Genomic DNA, 21,090 nt, shown 5'->3' on the forward strand with positions numbered 1-21,090 from the left:
TTTTTTTTTTTTTTTTTTTTATTGGCGAGCTTGTTCCCCTCTTTTTTAGTATTTTTTTTTTTTTTTTTTTTTTTTTTTTTTTTTTTTTAAATGATACAAATTTTAAAGAGTAAGTATGTCTTAGATTAGGTTCAGAAATACAAATGTATATACATATATATGTATATGTAAAAATCCCACAGAGATATTGCTACTGGAACATTCTAGACAACTGCTGCCCAAATAGGATCTCCATGTTGGAAAGGGGATGATGAAGATTTCAGTCTTGGTATTTAGTACTGGTGATTGCAGAGATCATTTTCATTTCTTCTTTAAATGAGTTCCAGGTACACAGGCAAAATTCTGAACTGAATTTCTACCCCACAATGATTCATCATTGCACTTTAAAATTCTATTTTTCCTAAACCACTGCCTGGAAAAGTCACATCATTCTGTGGCTGGCAATCAATGAAATAACCTGAGGCCATACTAACAGAGCTTTGAAGATTAAAAGTGTAACATTGAATTTGATGTATATGTTAGAGGGGAGACAGTTTAGCATACAGAATACTCTCACACCAAAGCTTTAAAAATTGTCATGTGTATAGTAGAGGTATGGCTAATGCCCAGAATAAAGGATTTGTATTGCTACTCCAGAAGCCTAGCAAGAGTTGTCCAATGTGAGACTCTAAAAATCTACATCTAAATCAGCATAGGAAAGTTTCTCTGTCTCCTTCATCTTGCATGAAGCACGGTGAATTATTAGGAATGAGGTAAAGCATACCAGGTAGGTTTTCATATAATAGTCACAGCAATGTAGAGGACATCCTATGTTAGGATCCAAAAATGTGTCTCCAAAATTTAGTAGAGGTAATACAAAACAAAAAACGAACAAACAAGCAAAAACAAACAAAATTTTGACAGATGTGAGTAGAAGTTCATTTGGCATTTTTTTTTTTTCACTCTTAATCAAAATGTTAGCCTCCAAGAATCTGTCTGACCGTGCTAAGCAATGATTTGCTGTAGGAGATTACCACATGGTGTGTGGATATATAATATGGAACAAGAAACAAAATGGTAAAAATTCCCAGTGAAATTGAATACAGTCCTCCTAAGAAATTCAAGTTTCTGTCAAAGGAAAGCAAAATGCCATTTACAATTCATAACTTTCCTACTGTTAATATCACCACCTTGTTATCAAACCAAAACAAAATCAACAAAAGTGGTGAACAGCATTGAAATGCAAATTATTTTCAGCTATCTCTGCATAACTAATTTACAATATTAGCTTCCAGTGAAAGATACTATGATATATTGTGCTTTATGGACATTTATTTTCCCTTTCTATTCAACAATATTTGTAAAACTGCCTTTTTTCTATTAAAAAAATATTTGTAAAACTGCCTTAAAAGACAATTTTATTTCTTACTATTTAGTTGCTAAGAGCAACTAAAAACAGTTAGGTCTTCTGCGAGGTGCATCAGCAACACTAGGCAGTTACAGTTCTTTACTGCAGACTACTTGAATGCAATGGATTATAGTATTAAAATTAATATTAATATTATCATTACAAAAGTTAAATACACTTTTCTAAAGTTTTCTTTATGAACTAATACTGTAGCTCTAGTGAAATAAGTTGTTTTTTTCTCTGAAATAAAATTTTAAGGACAAAGAAACAGATTCTGTTGAATGCTGAATGTTGTTTAAATGTGGTTGCTGTGGATGCGTAGCACCTTTGCAATGGATGCCTACTACCTCAACAGATCAGTCCATTGCTGTAGTAAGCTCTTGGTATTTCTACCATACAGGCAATAGAAAAATGTGATAAAGTGTTTAGATGAAATACAGCAACCTAGTCAGCTCCTAATACTGGCAGTGGTGACTCAATTTTAAGTCATAGCTGAAAGGATTCTAGCACTAAAATTGAAAAAGTTTTGATCAATACAGGTAAATAAGAACACAGTAGACTTTTCAGAGAAACAGACCTCTCAATTTTAAGTCTATGAAAAAGAAAGGAATAGGATTGCTAAAATTATTCTGTTTAGTTGGCCATGCAAACTTTTCCAGTGTTCTAAAAAACTGTTCATCCTCTTCAGAAAAGATGTGCAAAGCAGCACTGGCTAGCATTTTTATTATCATTATATTTGTTTTCTTTATGCTTGACTGCTCTATACAATGCCATTCTCTATAATACTCAGCAATCTAGCTTGCAATTTTAGAAACATCATTCGCAATAAATAAATGTATCTGTCAGATCTCAAAGAGAAATACAAATGTGCTATGTTTTCTATGAGAGAAATATGCAATTGAAAAACTCCCAAAAGTAATTTTCTCGTAGGTCCATCATATACAGTTATTTAATAGGCTTTTTGGCTCAGACAACTATAGCTATGACTTGGAATTTTGTACTACAAGTTCTACATAGCATGTATGGGAAATAAATTTACTAGAATAATGATATAAACTCTTTATCAAAAACACAGTATATCCGATTTTCACATGTTATTTCATTTATTTCTAGCACAATTTCCAAGTCTCCTTGACCTAAATATGAGAACATGCATCCAAGAGTAATAAGCATTAAGGTGCCTAATGCATGCATGCCTGGATGTATATGAATATAATTGAGACTTTCTTTCTGCTGGCAATTGAAATATAAAGAAACAAACAAATAATACTAATAATACAACTTAATTTTGGATCCAGCTTATTAAATCCATAATAATATTTCTTTCCTCTATTTAGGAGCTCAAATCAAATGCTAAACTAAAAGTTACTGGATTCACTGGAATGGAAACAAACAAACAGCAGAAACTGCAGATGGACATTCTAGTGCCCCCCCTTAATGCTGAATACAGACATCGTTCTTCACAATTTTCATCAACAAAGATGTGTTCTTTGTCTCAGAGCTGATGGAAATGACACAGTCTTCTATATGCATGTGTTCAGGATTTTCTACTATTCTGCTGCACTGAGCAAGGAGAATTTGGACCCATGAAACAGTAAAGGGATTTGACATACTAAATCTTTTAGTCACATTAGAAACTGCAAAGCTCTTAAGAATCCATGACAGTGATCTTAATCCTTATCAAGAATCTGACAAGGCTCAATGAATGGAGACACCACTGCGGCTCTTTGTGTCCGTTTCGCGCCCTCTCCCATTATCTAAGTGGTCTGTCACTGCAGTAACTGAGCAAGTACTTATGGACTTACTCTCGCAGGTGTAAGTACTTTTCTTCTGCATTGCAGAAGAGAGTCTGAATCACAGACGGAGATAGATGTGAAGTAGTTAAACGCTTGAGGACATGCTTTCAAAATGAAAGTAAAGCATGCATTTGAAAATTTTCCCACTTATATGATTTTCTAAGCTTCATACAGGTGGTGGTATCAATGTTGAGTACTAAACTTTTAGGGCTCCTTTATGCGAAATACTTTAACCCCAGGTTCCCCTTCTCATTTTGCAAGTATGTAGAAAAAATCCTTATAGGACCAAATCTTTATAATGAAAGCCATTGAATTGCTTGTTTGACAGTTCTTTTATAATCTTAGAGATGAATTTGATTGATAGCTGAAACCAGATCTAAAGTTATCTGGCAAGGAAAGATGAGGAAAATTCCATTATGTGAAATAATGCCCTTTTGTTGGGGGTTGGAACTACATGATCCTTGAGGTCCCTTCCAACCCGGGTGATTCTGTGATTCTGTGATTCTGTGATTGTTGGCTATTTTTTCTGTTACAAGTATTATGCTCTCACTTTGCAAATGAGAAAAGCATATGCACCTTGCAACATATGTCAAATGTACAGGATGATCTCGAGATCATTTTCCTCTGTCTTTTTCTAGAAGAATTGAACTCAATAAAAGGATACAAATAAATACTTCTTTTTATTATTATTAAACATCATAGTAAAGGTAAAGCGCCCAATGATTCAAATAGACTTGAAAAGCTACTTTTATCTATATTTGATCTAAGCAATCTTTTGAATAATGAATGAATAGAAGATACCAGTTTGGGGAAGAGGAATATATTTTTCCTTACTGGCCACATTACGTAGCAATAAAATGGAAGCATTTTAAGGGTAATCATTATTTTTCAAATCTTTTTGCAAAACTTCTTAGATGAAAATTAGTCTGCTTCTAACAATAAACATCTCAAACCTTTTAAGATATAATGAAAAATACTGTGGAGTTTTCACAGATTACTAGAAAGTGACAAGTCACTTCACCATCAAAGATTAGATTAGTAGTAACACAGTGTCAGAATAAGTTCACAATACAGCTTACTTTATGTACATTCATCCATCAAACCTGAACTGCAACTGGTATAAGCAGAACAACTTTATTCAAACAGGAATCTTATCCCCAAGAAAAATCCTTGAATTCAAGGAGCAGCTTTGCTTTATACCTGACTGTTTAGAAAGATGAAGAAAAAGAATGTGTTCTCCAGCTTTTCATCAGAAAAAAAAAAAAAAAATTGAAAATTAGCAGATTATATCCTTCCAAGCTTAAAAGTCTATTAGTATTTAATAAATGAATAAACAGTATGTATCAGTGTCATCTTATTACTCCTACCATAACTCCAGTTACTTCTATGTTCTTCCCTGCTGTTTTCTTTATCATGATTTTATATTGCAACATTTTCCTGTGTTTTCAGAACACCAAATTCCCTTAGATTCCCAGGTATGCTATGGGGCAATTTGCGGTTTGGTGGCCTATTTCCTAGGAATATTTTTCCATCTCAGATCTGTTAAGGCAGGGTTAAAGACAATGGTCAGAATTTGTTGCAAAGATATTTTGTCCGTTGTTAAACCAAACGCACCAAACTAACATCAACTGGCTGTAAACAACTGTGAACAAAACAAACAAATACCCTGATAAATAAATGAATGTTGACAGATTAACCTTTTTGAAGTTATTTGAACTTCAAGTTGACCTGCATTTAAATGATGACTCTTAGTTTATGAAATACTGGAGAAGTTCAGGTGCAAATTAATGGAAAGGATTTGAAAATTGTCAATTTCATGTGTCAGTCTTGTAACTGATGAACTTCAGATAGCTTTAGTATCTGCCTGTATTTTTGTGTCAAAATTATATAGTGACTACAAATGTTCATCTTTGTAAAGTTTTCCTTAGCTAATGAATTTTCTTATCATGCTTTTCCTGTAAGATCAGCTCTAAATTTGGCAGAGACATATATTTACAGCCCTGAAGAGTTTATTTGGCAGCTAGCTTTTATTTTTTACTACTTGCTCTCTTTTAGACAGTAAATATTTTTCAGTCTTCTTTCCTTCTGTGATTACATATGTGATACTGACACCTATTTTGTAAATTCAGATAAGTATTGTATCTGGTTTGTATATATGTAGTTCTCTGTAATTGCTCTTACCAGCCACTGAACATTAACAAAATTATCTCCTATTCTGATTGATTTTTCCTTCAACAAACTCACTATGCCTTGCTTTAAATCTTAACACTGGAAATGTTGAACCGATTTAGAGGAGTTTGGCAGAGACGCCTGGATGCCAGATTTCTTTCTGCATCCTTCCTTTTCTGTTGCCTTGTAGTAGAAATGGCAGTGAAGAGGAAGACTGTGATGCACTTCATTGCATCACAGTGGGACACTGGAGGTGGCCTAGTGATGGAGGAACCCTACAAGATTTACTATTACGAATCCAGAGAATTACAATCCTTCATCACTGAACTGCATTTTCTATGGCTGGCACAAAGAAATTCAACAACCCTGACATTCAGTCAACACCCCTATAACAGCATCAGACAAACCTAATTAAAGATTTTAAATCTATGTTTTTGTATATAACAATCATAATACTTAATAATAATAGGGGTCATCATATTCGTAGTGCTTTGGCTGAGAAATTTTTCATTTCTCCCAAAGACTACCCAAGGAGATAATCTGAATGAAATAATGTATTTTTGATTCAACAGTTATGATTTCAAAGAAAAAAGCATTCAGTTACTGTGGAATGTCATTATAAATATGACTTCTAAATTAACATATGCACTGGAAATTGTACAGTAAAAAGCATATTCTATGCCATAAAAATTGTTTTGAATAATTGGATACTCATGATCATAGAACATTATGGACAGTGCACTTTCTCAAATAAATCTTTTTCAGTCTGCTCATCTTATAAAACTGATTCTATTTGCACCTGGCACTATATAACTACTGTATATTGAAGCAGGTAGAGGCAATAAGTATTCCATACTCATTTCAGAAATATATAGTTGTTTTATCTTGAGGCAAAAAGGTATGTCTCTTGAATTGGTTTTGTAAAAATTTTCACTGAAACTAAAATGACACTGTAAACATTGCTCTGAAATAATTTTTAGTGAAATATTTCATATATATATATATTGTAAAATAGAGAAATATTTAGATTCATGTAGTGAAACAGGTTTATACACTCATATCTGAACTTGACAGTTCAAATAAGAAAAAGATTTAGTCATGAAACACCCAGTCTTCATGACTCTTTTGGACAGCTTCAGTGTGAGAACTTTATTTTCTACAGGTTTATATTCAATCAGCTTAAGAAGAGGCAAAGCAACACAACCGAAGCTATAGAGCTTCAGGTAGGAAAACACCTGCTCCCTGGGATGCTAGTCACTTATGATTACAGAAATATCCTAAGGGACAGCAAAATGCCTGGCTTTTATGTAATTGGAATCTACATTAATGTATTTCAGTTTCTGTCCACATTTGGCATGGCTTATATTCTAAATAAATTGGTTCCCACCTAGTTTTGAACATTTTGAAGTGTTATATATAATGTCAGCATAAAACCATTGCATTATAAGAATGACAAATATTCTTTTATACACTGGTACAACAGCAGTATGTTCCTGATAGCACTTAGTATCTATCACTGCTTTATACACAGCAATGATTGAATACGGTTGTTAACTCAGGTCACTCCACCTTTTCTAATTCAACTAATATAGAATCTGTTGAAACATAACTGTAGTAGTTTTGTAAATATGAGAAAACATATTTATAATCCCATAGGCAATGATTCAAGGAAAGTTACCATGAGCAAGTAAGTTGTGAATCTGTATCAGTCTGCAAAGTAATTACTTTCCTGGCTCATTTTTTCACAACCAGTGTGAGGTACATCACTCCCTTGGCTCCCTTTGGCTGCTGAGTATTCTACTGCACCTTTGCCTTGGAGTAAAAGAATGAATACAAAAGAGAGTAGTTGGCATGCTCTGAATCCATGCTTAGCACACTATAATCTGTGTGGATAGATAGAATTTGAAGTTAGTGTCCCTGCTTTGCTAGGTATCACTCAATACAAGGGTTAATAGTACATTTTTAGCCAATTAGATCCTGGTAGCATGTTTAAAATGTTTAAAATGTTTTAAACATGTCCCATGTTTAAAAATCATACAGTACAATTTTTTTCCTATATAAAACTATATTAAGTTATTCAGAATTGTGTTGATTTCTCACACAAGTTATTTAACTGAAGAACAGGGAAAATCTACCCAGACTCAGCTGACCTTTCATTTCAGTTCATGTTCAGAAGACATATTTCAAATAGAACTCAAATTTTTCATTAAGAAGTCAGTGAAAAAATACCTCCTTACTTCCCTGAAATCTAGATTTCAAACAGAGTGGTATTTTTCAGTTTTGTATGTAAACTAAAATTTAAAGCAACTTCCCTTTTTATGTCTTTGGTATATTTTCCTTTTTCCTCCAAAACCTCCTGGTTTTGTATTTTTTGTCTGTCACTATGGTATGACTTTGGGAATTTCTCTCGTGTTTAAGGCAAGTCTTTCTGGGTTTGCATACACAGCATAGTATACAGTTCGTATATCATCCTTTCCCATCCAGAGGAAGAAGCAACTCTGCACTGGAATTCAGTCAAATCTCATCCAGCTAAGAAGTCTTTCCGTTCACCTCCTCCTCTTTCTCTTGGCACACATGATAAAAATGCTGAGATACAAAAGCACGGAAAAATATTAGCAGAACTGGAGGGATCTCAAAGGGAAAATGAATTCTTACATGTTTAGTCTAGGAATGATACTTTTTTATATTAAAAAAGAACTCTGAAAATATAGGAAATGTAGGAAAGAAAATACAAAAACAAAGGACTGTACACACAAATTAACTAATTAAAAAGTTTCACAAGTAGAACTGAGTTTGAATATTACTTTTTTTTCCCTTATACAGTTTTTCACTGATGCAAGTGCAACAGAAATTTAACCCCAGTGTAGCATTCAAATTTCTGACACAACTGGGATACCTTTATGAGTGAAAAACAATTAGAGCCTTTCTTTCTCTTCCTCAGCTTCATTATGTATTAAGGAGTTTCCATGGTAATTACTAATATTGCATCTTTCTCTGTGATTACGTTGTCTGTGTTTGGGCAAGTATACAAACACGTTCTGAATATTATGAGAACTGCCTGTTCTTGCAGCTCATCTGAACATGGCAGTAGGAATTCCCATAAAGTTGTTCACTGATCCATGTTTAGCCCATGTAAATCATAGAAAGTCGCAACAACATTTGTTTTGTTGCTGCAGCTTCATGCCAGAATGCTCTCTTGATTTTTGGCTTGTTTACCACTGGATTCCATTTAGCAGGAGACTTGAATACATAAACAACAAAAACCTTACTATGTAACTAATGTATTATTTAATAATAACCAAGTATGTTGTAACATTTCAATTAAGAGTATAGAAAATAATTAATTATCATCTTAAATACTTAATGTGAGTATACCTATTAACAAAATGCTGCTTCTATAATTTTAAAATGGTTCTTGGCCCAATTGTAAATGCATGATGGATTTTAGTAGTTAAACTTCAGTTTTTGAAAATAGGCTTTTTTGTTCTTACTGCTTTCAAATCAAGATATACAAAAGTATGCTTCAGGCTATTGAGCTATAGCACTACTAGCAAATCAAATGGTCTCAGACCTATTCTCTGTTTCCGAAAAGAAAGAATGTAGTAAGGCATGGCTTACATCCATATGATTAAACATTCTTCATCCCCAAATTAATAAATCCTTATTTATTACTGCCAAATAGAAACACTTTCTAGATCATGTACCCAGATCATAGGCCATAAACATTGCTTAGCATTACTGGGGAAAGTTACGATAGCATAAGGCAAAACCAGGCTGGTGAGCATGCCAATCAAACAGAGTTAGTTCTTAGAAATATGCATTAGCTCTGTTAAGACTGCCAAGATAGGCACAGTCTTTTGACTCTAACTAATTTCACGCATATGTAAGCTAATATAATAATTTAAACCCCAAAATAAAGCAAAAAAAAAACAACTGTGTTTTAACATAAAAATTATTTGGAAATGATGTGGAATTCCTTTGTGAATGATTATTTCAAACATATTTAATTTTTATATTAAGTGATACACTTTAGATATATAGTCAATGCATTTCAGTTCCTCTGTCTAACAAGATAAAATGGCACCGAAGTCCCTGGAACTAAACTATATTCATTTCGCCTGAATTTCAACCTTTGAAATAGTCTTTTGACTCTTCACTATAAACACTGTATGACTCTGGAGACAGCTCAGAGCCACAACAGTTTAGCAGAAGTAGTGTGAAAAACACATTACAATATTTTAGTATCTTCAAGAGCTAATCACTGAGCTATGAGATATCCAGGGATGAGCGGTAAGAGCAGCTCAGGTTCAAGTCAATAAAGACCTACAAAGAAAGGTAGGCTGAATGGTAAACAGCATTTGCAGTTGTCCTCTGTGTCTATGAAAATAAGCCTGGCATTTTCCACCACTGCACTAAAGGATAATAAACTGTTTCTTTCAGTATAATTTAAAGTTGGTAATTTAGAAACAGGTACTTTGTATGATTGTAGTGATAGTGATAACTCAAAGAAAAAAAAAAAAAGAAGCTAGATCTTACAGGGGAAATATCAAGATGTATAAAATAAGGATTTTATGCTATATTATGCTGCATATAGGCACTTAAATAGAATTCAGCTATTTCACTATTACAAATGTCACATTCTTATTTGTAGAGCAAATCAACGAAGTTTTATATTCCATGTGCTATCTAAAGAGCATCAACTTGAATGTTCCGTGTAAGATTCCTTCAGAAGAGTCTAGCTTGCCACTGTTAATCCTGAATGGAAAGAAGGCATCAGAATAGAGTAAAATAAATTGTTCAGTACTCCTCCAGATATATAAGTTTGAACAGTTGTATGAATATCCACTTCTTAAATAAGTCTCTGAAATGTAATGTAAAGGACTTCTTACAAAAGAAACAGAAGTTAGATCTCCATTTATTATGTAAAATATTTTATGTCTTTCTATCTTCTCTAAATCGAGTGTAGAAAGATTGTTTATCAGAAAGAATGTTATGCAATATTTCAAAGCAGAAAGTCTAACAGTATTAATTATAAATGTCATCTTAAATTAATAATGGGGCTAACAATAATTGTAAGCAGACCAAATATATAATATACTTTCATATTTCAATAAAGCATAATGCTTTATTGAAAGCACAGGTTATAACCTTTCTTAGTGAAACTGAAAAAGGTTGTATGTTATGAAACTAAAGTAATTATATCTTAATTTTAGTGTAATGACAGTACCTCTGTTTAGAGAATAATTTAAGTGATGGTTTATTTGCAAATTATGAATAATCCAGCCCTCTTCTTCTGTCATTCTAATTTAGTATAGAAAAGCTTTCATGGATAAGAAGTACTCAAATGCACATATCATCCGCATCTTTTTTTCCAGTGATTTTCCAGTAAACAGTATAGCACAAAACATAACTCATTATGCTTGATTTCCTATACAAGTTGGTCTTTAATTTTTCACTGCATGACTGGTTGGATAGTGCAAATTTTAACTTGTGGCAGAATATTCGGAGGGAATAATATTTGCCTTAGGTGCAATGCAGTCACATTGCATTTCCAAGGCAGAATGCAACTACCTGCACCAACACAGTTCATTCATCACCAGGAGCTATTTGTTGTAGAGGTCAGAGCTTAGAAGTTCTCCATTTTTAAAAGGTACAGTTCCTTCAAAATACTGAAATTCTATTCTGAGGGTGTGTGTTGTTTATCGTAAGAGAAAATTAATATGTTTAACATCTAAGCATAGGAATTCATATTTATCTAGTTACTTGAAAACATGAACCAAGGTCTGATTAATTAAGTTGAAAGGCTCCAAACAGAAAAATTGTTACTTAGCTGTCCACACCATGATTTTTTGCATCTTCCTATCAACTTTCTCTTTTAAGCTCCTGTCAGAGACTGGTTATTGTGTCAAGTAGATGGATCAGTGGCTTTCCACACTATAATGTTAGTAATAATTTAAGGGTATTATTCCTTTCATATAACACTAATGAATAGAGATAAGTTTCAAGCCTAAGCTAATAGTCTATGTTACTTCTGTAGTTCCTGAAGCTAGGGCCTTCTAAAGGCAATTTACAAACTCTCAAATGGCAATTCATCACCATTGTCTTAGATATTTATTTTGGAATAGATAGAAACAGTTTGGAAGAACTGTTTCTTCCTGGTCTACACAGAAAGCTAAGAAGAGACATTTTATTTTTGATGGCTAAATTTGCATAAAAGCAATCTCAGATTTAATCAATTATTAAAAATAAATCTATCACTTATACAAGATAGTGCTTCATAGCAATGAATACTGTTTTCATAAGTTACGTAGTGTTCAAACAAGATCCAGAACTTCTAAGACCCTTCTCACATATGTTCTCACATAACATCTAACATCTATGTCACATTCAAGTCAGTAATGCCTCTTGTCCATAGTTTTGAATTACCTTAGGTATCTGCAATGCAGAAGGGAATCTAGTGGGTCTAAAAATAGTAATAATAATAAAGTAGTTATAGTAATATAATAAAACTAGTGAGGACACTACCAGCATCTTCAGTCTTAAATATCTTTATATAGTGATTTTTAGATAAACAAAAACATTAGGAAAAAAATCCACATCTACACTATTGGTGAAGTAGTTTGATTTTAAAAGGTCTGAAAGAACACTAATCTGTCCTCCCATGTGTCCATGGATCTTAGTATTCCCTAAAATAATGGGAACAGTGAACATCTGGAAGCTATTCACTAGGAGAATTTGGAGAGTTTGTTGTTATCAATTCATTCAGGATTCATTGTAAAGTCACTAATAAATCTCTTTAGTGTTCATATGGATCTTCCTTAACATTCAATTGGTCTTATGGATCTACCTTGAAGTTCAATTGCAGTACTCTTGTATAAATAGCACCAGTTTGTACTAAGATGTCTCTAGACAATAAGTTCTTTTTTGTTTGTTCTTTTTTTTCTGGTTTTTTTTTTTTTTTTGAATGTTGGTTGAGATCTTTATTATATTTTAGGATTGCTATATTTTAGGAGTGTTTATCTGCAGCTGTTTTCCAAACCTGAGCAATTATCACAAATAATGTAATTTTTGCACCAAATACATTGTCAATAAACCCTTAACAGACTCTTTAAAAGATGCTTTACAGATTCCTGTCTTCTTAGCCACTTTTTTTGTTTTTCATAATATTGGAGAAGAAAATCACGGAATCATGATATTGTTAGGATTGTAAGGGATCTTAAAGATCATCTAGTTCCAATACCCCTGCCATGAGTAGGCAAGAGAGTACAGGTGAGATTCTTCTGATTCCTTCAGCCTTTGAAATGACTTTTTAGATTGGTTTCACTACAAGAATATAAAGTTATCAGACTAAGCTAATTTTTTTCATTATTTTGCTTCATGAATGGAGGTACACTTCGCACTCTAACCATTAATCATCTAATCTTCTAAGATATTTTTGTGAGTTGCTTATAACCATATCCCAGTGATGTGCCCACACCTCCTCCATTGGCATATTGCCACTCTTCTACCTGGTCCAGGGAATGTTCCAAGCATCCATACAGTTTCCTCAAAAACATATTTAATAGACAGTGAATTAAAAGAATAGTGTCCAATTTATTTTTAAAGTCAAGTTTCTTAAAAATAGCTCACATTACTCACCCTGGTGAAGTAACCTGGGAATCATAAATTGAGAAGCTTAACATTTGGCAGAATATTAAGCACTTCATTATTCACTGGTGTATGTTCTACTTAACGGAAACACACCCAGTATCAAGTATGCTCCCATGGAGAATCTGCAGCGAACTGTCAATGAAATGCTAAGACTAGTTAGCAGCCTAGCAGCCTTTAAGAGGCTTTGTTTCTGAAATAAATAAATAAATAAATAAATAGATAGATAGATAAATAAATAAATAAATCAGGAAACAGGAAAGGAATTTTCTACCCCACTTTAGAATGAGTCACTGTGCTCATATAATTGTAATGTGACTATTTCTGTTACTCACACTTCGTAAACATACACTGAGAAGTACTGACAGTCAGAATAGTGGATTAATTGTCTTTACAAATGTCAAGCCAAATAATGGTCTGACCGATGTCTCAGACAGCACCAACGTCCACGAAAAAAAAAATTAAAATAAAATGATGCAAAATTTTTAAACCACATCAATGGTTTACTGTCACAATAGGGACTGAGTCCCATAGACTATAATCCTCTTTTAATAGTCTAACTTCCAGGAAACGAACTGGACAGACAGATAATCAGAGAACTCAAGACTATTATAATAACATATATTTGACGAGATAAATGACCTTCAAGATAGTCATGCTTTTATATAGTTACCAACACCTACAATTTTATTAGAAATTCGCTCATAGCCCCTTTTACTTTGTACCTGCTTGCTCTGTTTAAAAGGCTCTGAGAAATTATTACAAGGTCTGAAGATGATGCTCTACATTTTCAGCCTAGTGAGTTATTCAGGCACTGAAACAAAAAAATAAGTGGACTGTCAGATTTGTGAAAAACCCTCTAACACGAGGAATAGTCTGCAGCTATCCAATTATCTGCTCCCTTGGTTGCCTAACTGATCTATGAAATCAAATTAAACACCAATCTGCAGATTTAATATTCATATTGCAGTGTCAAAAGATCTGAACAAAATCTACAGAAACAATGAGGAATACCTGAGTCTTCTAGTGGTTTGCAAATGGAAGCCAGGAGACCATGGTTAAAATCTGGACTTATTTATTCCATTTTCTACAACTGGGCATTATTAACCTTTATTCTTTTTTGCTCTATAAAAACCACAACCCTATTCACTTTATTCCATCTATTCCATCTTCAACAACTAAAACGTAATTGAGCATATGTCATGGTTTTGGCTGTCATTGAGTTAATTTTCTTCATAGAGGCTTCTTTGATTCATGTTTTGGATTTTTGATGAAAATAGTGGTGATAACACAAGACAGTTTTAGCTGTTGCAGAGCAGTAATTACAAAGAGCCAAGGACTTTTCTGTTTGTCCTGCAGTCCTACCAGCAAGGAGGCTGGAGGTGCAGAGGAAGCTGGGACAGCTGACTTGAGCTGACTGAAGGTTTGCCCTACTCCACATGGCATCAGGCTGAACAATAAAAGCTGGAGTAAAGAAGGAGGAAAGGGAACATTCACAGCCATTGTGTTTGCCTTCCCAAGAAATGCGTGTGATGAGCCTGGCTTTCCTGGGAGTGTCTGAACATTTGCTAGTCTATTGGAAGCAACAAATGAATTATTTGTTTCATTTTGCTTGTGTGTGGTTTTTGCTGTAACCGTCTTTATTTCAACCCATGACAACTTTTACAGTCCTGATTCTCTCTTCCATCTTAGATGGGGACAATTAGCAAGTGGCTTAGGAAAATCATAAGGAAAAGGGAAATAATTAACAGAACCATGGAATGGCTAGAACCGACCTCTGGAAGTCATCTGGTCCAACCCACCTATTCAAACAGCGATACCTAGAGCAGGTTACCCTGGCACCTACAGCATGTTTTTTCAAGAAAATTGTTTTATAAGAACTGATTTAAGGGAATTTAACTAATTTAAGGGAAAATAAGCTTAAGCATTTCTATGCTTACAGTAATTCAGATGATTTGTCTTTAGTCTCTATTTCTGTACTAGTGAGGCAGACAAAAAAATGTCCCTTCCATCATAGAATCATAGAATCACTCAGGTTGGAAAAGACCTTAAAGGTCAAGTCCAACCATGACCTAACCATACTACCCTAATTAACAACCCTCTGCTAAATCATGTCCCTGAGCACCGCATCCAATCCAATATGTATTTTAACATATCCAGGGATGGTGACTCAACCACCTCCCTGGGGAGCCTATTCCAGTGCTGAACGATCTGCCTCTCTAATCCAGCTGCCTCTTATTCCCTCTTTTCAGTACTTGCTATTTACAAGTTGGGATTATTAAGGGAAAAGGTCTTAGGGAGGAAAATCCCTGTCATTGTAAGAGAACAGCAAGTTCAAGATCATCAAGATGTTTTTGATTTATATGAAAATATAATATGAAAATATAATTTAGTTGTTTTTAAGCTTTGAGTTTCTATTATATAAAGAAATCATACTTCCAAACAAAATAACTATAGTGTGTTTTGTTTTGGTTTGTATTATGGAAATACCCATTTAGCTGTGATTTTTATTTAGTAATTGATGTATTAAAGTACGGCATGCGTGAAATAGTTAATGGTATAAATATATCATTATTCAGTTGAGTTGTTACTTTAGCTCTGCATGTCCAGATAACATGGAGAATATACATATAAATGACAATTCTGTTCCTCTGTTGCTTATACTTCAAGATACCTGCACTGATCCCTTGTTGCTAATAATCAGGTTTTTGTGATAAGATGATGGATTGTATGTCTTTGTAATGGGAATATATTTTTGTTTCTAACTTCATGTTACACAGCAGAAATGTAATAATACGAGTAAAACCCCAGACAATAATCATATTGCAAATAAATGTCTTACCTGTCCTGCCACACAGAAGAAAAAAAAGAGGAAGAAAAAAGTAAAACTTTTTTTTCTGAAGACAAATGTTTTCCTTATAATCTTAAGAAAAAAAAATCCCTTATTTTTTTGTTTCTATCGTTCTTATGCTCTTCTGATTTTTTATATAAGACTGAATCTCAGGAGTAACAAACTTCTCTTTCATCCCATTCTTATCTACTGAGCATAGCAGTAATTTGCAGTCACAATAAAAAACTCATCTATTTGAGATTAGAGTTCTAACTCACTATTTTGGAAAAGTCTATCCTGATTATTATTACACATCTGTTCTCACATCTGTTGCCTGATAAACGGTTAACAGAATCATATTCCTTTAAATATATGTTGTTACCCTATTTGCTGTCCATAGTTACCTGTGGTAAATCTCCACATGCAGCTCTTGTGTACAGAGCTTCAGTCTAAGAAAAGTGCAGAGTCTACATCACAAAAGTACTAATGCTTTGACAACACCGTAAAAATAAATTAGAAATAAATATTTATTTCTTAGATAGCTAAGGCACTGTTCTGTGTTCAGATATGGTTTGGTCCTAACCAGTAAACTGAGCAGTGGTGGGACTGCACCGGCTGTAGTACACAATTAGAATAGCACTAACTTTGATGTTGCTTAAGAAACTCCACTGACCAATTTCCAAGAACTTGCTGAAAAAAGCAACTACATATATTTTAAAGTTGTCTTCACAACATTTCAAAGCTAGCAATAAAAATAAAATTACAACATACAAAAAACAAGTTCTTTATTTCTTTACTTACTATTAAAAGCCCATTCTGTACAATTTCTTTAATTATACACAGATTTAGTAGTTCTCCTCAAAATTCCTCTGGGTGATGCCACAACAAAAATGGCTTTGAATATGTTAACTAAGCGGACCGCCAAGGTGTCCGTTCTCCTTCCTAACCAGGGATTCAGAAACCACAAGTGGTTCACACTAAGATTATAGTACAATTTTGAGAGTTCTTTATGTGAAACATTACTATTTGAGTTGTACAACATACAGTAGAAAATATATTCAGAGTCCTTGTCAACAAATTGATAATTTACAGCACATACAAATATCTAAAATCTTAGATTGTATTAGAATAAGTAACTACATATAAGATGTACATAAGATAGATTACAAAAGTTTCATATACACTTGGTACATTCATTTTTATTATTAACCACATACGACAGAAGAAAATTTTCACATAGTATCAGTTGACTTTGATAAATGTACACAAAACTTGAACTTAAATTAAGATTATATGTAATGTCCACTGAAGTTAGTAGAAAAGCTTTCTTTGATTCCAGAGGGGCTTTTGATGACCATATAGACATCCAATAGATGTTAGTTGATTAATGACATTGAGATTTTCAGAACTGAGCTTTGATATACTAGGAATGTATTACACTGTTACATTTGTGTCAAGAGGTATGATGTGTTTTTTCATATATTTATATGTACACAAAGCAAGATCCTCACAGGTAAGAAGGTGTAGAGAAAATATTTTGTTACCATATTTTTGGGAAAAAAAAATTACTGATGAAGCTATATCACTCACATACTCATAAATAAGCATTTTCACAACAAGAGTTCACACTTCCTTAGTACAAGGTATGACTTTCCATTTGATGCAGAAGATAGATTCAATATGCATCAAACATGAGAAATATCTACTCTTAAGGTAGAAATGGAGAATTACACATATTCTTGGATAAGGTCTTTGAATAATGATTTAATTACATGATAAAAATGTACGTTTTTTAGACATTTAAGCAAATTAAAAAAAAAAAAAAAAAAAAAAAAAAACAAAAAAAAAAAAAAAAGGAAAAAAAAAAAAAAAAGAAAGCCAAAGTCAAATGCTATCTTCAATTTTCCACCAGAGGATTATATTTTCTTCATCATAAAACCGGAAATCATAAAGAATAAGAACAAAGAAGAATCTGCTCTCTGCATAGACATATGTTGAATATACTGAATTACAAGTGATTAGTAACATAGATAGCGTGTCTCATTACGTCTTTTTTTTTTTTTCCCACATTTTGAATTGTACTTACACACACAATTCTGGTGAGCTCCTTCCAACTTGTCAGGGAAATATTTAGAATGCAAGTTATCTCAAGTAGATATATACAAAAAACCTTCCTGACGTTTGAAGAAGAAATTTTTGTTATTGATGACATATTTTTATAAAAGCAGCATATTGCAGTACAATGAATGCCATTTTATCTTACGAAAGTAGAGGGAAAATTTAAAATAATATTAGAATATTTCTTCCTTTCAGTAGGAATGTTGAATGAGAAAAGCAGAAATATTTTAGAATATGCACACCTTATATGCCTTACTCCACTTTAGAATGAACTTTCAAATTGTTATCAAACTTCTCTTATTTTTAGCTAATCACAACATATTTTACCTTTTATTTAAAATCCAGTATTGAAGCCCCAGATTTCAGACAGCTCCCCATTTCTTTGTTTGAGACTTCCAACATCCCACTCTATTGAGCAGCTGCAATCACCCATCTCAAAAATTGTAAACGAAAGAGTAAAGAGCTAATGCATATGAGGTTATTACAGGTAGATGATATAAGAAATTTACCACAAGAGACTTAAGTGTGCACCATGCTTGTCAACAACATTCAAATGTTCAGAATCTTAACAGTTGTGTTCAGATGCATGTCATCTCTGAGATTTAGATTAATTTCAAAACAGTTGTATGTTTAACACCTAATTGTCCTACTCAAATGCAACTCAGAGTTTATGATAAAAGCTTGTCATTTTCTCCAGATTTAAACAGAAAGCAATTTGAAAAAATAATAATAATAAAATGATGATAGTAATAGTAATAAACTGTCAGAGCAATTAGATTTTGTAACACAGAGAAGTTGGTATGCTTGATATGAAGTATCTACCATTCAGATTTTGCTGCTGAGGAAACTGAATGGAGTAGATTTAGAGAGCTGAAGAAGTGAAAAATTCAGAGTGATTTTTATTTATTTATTATTTTCAGATTGAAACATTCCAGCACTGTGTTCTAGAAAAACATAAGGGTTTGTGTCACAGAGCAATCTTTGAATGAGCTTTCCAGCTCAGCACTAATGATCCCAGTGAATAGCATGTCTTAAGTAAATTGATGTCTACAACTCATACTTGCTGGATTTTGATGTCCCATTATATATTATTTCTCAAAAGAAAAAGTGCTAATGTGTAACTCAGAAGAGGGAGTGCTGATTTCTTAGTTTCATTTTCTTCTTTCCTATGAACTCTCAACATTTTTTATTTAAAATAAATTATCATTCATAGAGAGAGATGCATTACATTTTTCAGGAATCTCATTTCATGTCATCTAAATTCAGTGTAGAAGTCTATGGAAAAAAAGAAATAATTTGAAAACACTAAGGTTTACTTCAGACAGAAAAAAATGTATGCCAGACTGATGAAGTCCATATTGTTTATGAATATCTGATTTCTCTGGATTTTTTTACATGGCATTTTGATTTTAAAATGTTAATTATTTATAAATTTAAATTATAGAGTATCAGTACTCCATATGTTAACTAGTTGATTGGCATCCAAGGGATAGTAGTAAGTGACAAGATATCAACATGAACCATGAAGAAGCATTCTTCTAGCAAAGCAATAGATCAATATGACTTCAGGCCTTTAATATCTTTCTGTTTAAAATAAGCCCTGTTGTAACTAAGTTATCAGTTTGGCCAACAGTTGTTCTCTAAGGCTTTGCAGTATATGCATCATACATAAATCCTAGGCTCATCTTCTATGAAGATATTAGTATGTTCTTCAGTGCCATCAATGCATCACCAATGCAATGTACATCAAGATGCACTTGCTTTCAAGGATCAGAAAATTTGGGGATAGAAATTAATTTTTATCTGCATCCAAATATCAGCAGCACCAAAGTCTTTGATTCTGAAGTTCTGCACAAGAATTACCATGTATGTTCCTCAGCTGCTATTATCAACTGCTTTGACGGCCAATGCCTGTCTGTGACATTTACCACTTCATTAACCTGAGGATTGAAATGTTTGGTTTAGCACAAATAATATGGCCTTGAAGAGGACTATGTGGGGGAGAGTTAATGACTACTGGTATGCCAAATGTTAATACAGAAGATCTAACAGCTTCCCGTGGCCTTAAATACTCCAAAGAATAAAACAGAAATATGGACCATCCAGCTTGTGTAACTGCCCATATGAATGCACCAGCTTAAGAGTTAAGTATTAACATAGCTGTGCCTCCAGAAACTCACTAGATAAAATTCATAGCCCAAATGCAACCACTGGCAAAGTCCCTATGGAACTCAGTAGGTTCACTTTATTATATGTACGAACCACTCTGACTGCTATCCAGGTAGGTACAGAGTACTGTCAGTCCCAGCCGTGGTCTCTTCCAAACCTTTCACATCCTCATTTGCTAGAGAAGTTTGAGAGCTGTGCAAAAAATTTTCCTCAAGTTAATTGAAACTATTTATTTTTACTTCTAAAGAATGGATGGAGTAAAAATGAAAAGAAATTCCTTCGTGTCTTCCCATGACTAAGGTGTGATCAAAAGCAGTTTTTGACAGTAACATAATCTTTGATTAGCAATCTGGGTGAGAGGGTAGTATTCTGAGGTTTAAAGAAATTTCAGAACTGAACAGCATCCCTATCACTTCTGATGTCACCCTCCACATGATATACATTTAGGCACACATTCTGTCTTTTATAAACTCTTGTATTTTTCTTCCTGTTGTGATCCCTGTGTCCTCTGGATAATGTCTCCTTACTTTGACTAGGGACAAGCATCTGACAAGCTGCAACTTCTAGAAACAGATGAAGAATGGAGATGGTAGCAACCTTCAGGCCAGAACTTCAGCCAAGGCAGAGTTAAACTAATTAACACATTGCTTAAGAATTTGACTTCCAGCATCTTCCTTATTTTAAATCATTCAACAAAATACAGAAAGAGAGTAGGACAAGTAAATCTTTTCAGTGTATTAGCCAAGAGCACAAAACATGCATTCCAATAATGCTCAGGTAGATTTACTTTAAGTAGAAGACATTCAGAGCTCTGGTTTTCGCATAACCCAGCACTATATATGGTGATGCTTACTTCTTATTCCTGTACCTCTTTGTGCTACAGCATTTCATTGCAATTATATATCCTTTCAGGATTCAGCCCTACATTATCATCTCCATTCTAATTCAGCTTACTTTGTCAAAATAAAGTTTAG

The sequence above is a fragment of the Centrocercus urophasianus genome, unplaced genomic scaffold (assembly GCF_019232065.1).
Source record: "Centrocercus urophasianus isolate 14NV4802_14NV808 unplaced genomic scaffold, USGS_Curo_1.0 seq_10, whole genome shotgun sequence".
NCBI classification, from domain to species: Eukaryota; Metazoa; Chordata; class Aves; order Galliformes; family Phasianidae; genus Centrocercus; species Centrocercus urophasianus.